Source organism: Marmota monax, unplaced genomic scaffold, assembly GCF_021218885.2.
Source record: "Marmota monax isolate L192 unplaced genomic scaffold, Marmota_monax_Labrador192_F-V1.1 WCK01_AAM20220418_F8-fsc00207, whole genome shotgun sequence".
In the NCBI taxonomy this organism is placed as follows: Eukaryota; Metazoa; Chordata; class Mammalia; order Rodentia; family Sciuridae; genus Marmota; species Marmota monax.
In genome coordinates, this window is record NW_026692713.1 from 2,240,776 (window position 1) to 2,242,381 (window position 1,606).

General features: G+C 46.8%; 1 pseudogene; it reads left to right on the forward strand.

The window, feature by feature from the left end:
- The first annotated feature begins 270 nt into the window (after nucleotides 1-270).
- LOC124094136 (small ribosomal subunit protein RACK1-like) lies at nucleotides 271-1,334 on the forward strand (annotated as a pseudogene).
- The last annotated feature ends 272 nt before the right edge of the window (nucleotides 1,335-1,606 follow it).

The following is a 1,606-nucleotide window of genomic DNA, read 5'->3' on the forward strand; positions in this document are numbered from 1 at the left end:
ATTAGATAAAATAGATAAAACTGGATAAATTAATAATTGTCCCTAAAGAAAACTTACAGAGGTAAAAGTTATTTTGGAAAAAAATTTCAAAGGCCTATGGAAAAATAAGATCTTTATTGAGAATTTTTTAAGGAAAATAACTTATCCCAATGAAGGTACTTCTGGTGAAATAAAAATTGAAAAGAACAGCCAGATGGATGAAGATGAAATTGGCCTGTGACAGAACAGCATGCCAGCTCTTTTCCTTTTCAGGGCTGCAGCGCAGTGGCCGCGGTGCTTGTCTCTCTGAGCTATCCGGTGCCATCCTTGTCGCTGCGGCGACATCTCCACCCGCCGCTGCCATGACTGAACAGATGACCCTTCGTGGTACCCTCAAGGGCCACAACGGATGGGTAACCCAGATCGCTACTTCTCCGCAGTTCCCGGACATGGTACTGTCCGCCTCTCAAGATAAGACCATCATTATGTGGAAGCTGACCAGAGATGAGACCAACTATGGTATCCCACAGCGTGCTCTGCGGGGTCACTCCCACTTTGTTAATGATGTGGTCATCTCCTCAGATGGCCAGTTTGCCCTCTCAGGCTCCTGGGATGGAACCCTGCGCCTCTGGGATCTGACAACGGGCACCACCACAAGACGATTTGTAGGCCAATACTAAGGATGTGCTGAGTGTGGCCTTTTCTTCTGACAACCGGCAGATTGTCTCTGGATCCCGAGACAAAACCATAAAGTTATGGAATACTCTGGGTGTTTGCAAATACACTGTCCAGGATGAGAGTCACTCGGAATGGGTGTCTTGTGTCCGCTTCTCACCCAACAGCAGCAACCCTATTATTGTCTCCTGTGGCTGGGATAAGCTGGTCAAGGTGTGGAATTTGGCTAATTGCAAGCTGAAGACGAACCACATTGGCCACACAGGCTATCTGAATACTGTGACTGTCTCTCCAGATGGATCCCTCTGTGCTTCTGGAGGCAAGGATGGCCAAGCCATGCTGTGGGATCTCAACGAAGGCAAGCACCTTTATACACTAGGGGGACATCATCAATGCCCTGTGCTTCAGTCCCAACTGTTACTGGCTCTGTGCTGCTACAGGCCCCAGCATTAAGATCTGGGACTTGGAGGGCAAGATCATTGTAGATGAACTGAAGCAAGAAGTTATCAATACCAGCAGCAAGGCAGAGCCACCCCCAATGCACCTCTCTGGCCTGGTCCGCTGATGGCCAGACCCTGTTTGCTGGCTACACAGACAACCTTGTACGAGTATGGCAGGTGACCATTGGCACTCGCTAGAAATTTTATGAGAGCTTCACAAATAAAAAGAAAAAAACTGGATTTCTTAAAAAAAAAAAAAAAAAAAAAAAAAAAAAGAACAGCATGCTATTTTCCACAATGACCAGATGGTGGCAGCAAAGACCAGTAATGGGATCATCCCAGCCTGGTTCTCAGGAGGTTGATCAGCACCAGAAGGCATTTCAGGCAAGAGCAAATAAAACCCTGCTGAGAACTTGTTAGAAATGCAAATCTCAAACCCAAGGAATCTGAAACCTCTAGTAGTGGGCCCCAGCAACCTGCATCTTAACAAGGTGATTTGGATGCTTGTTCAG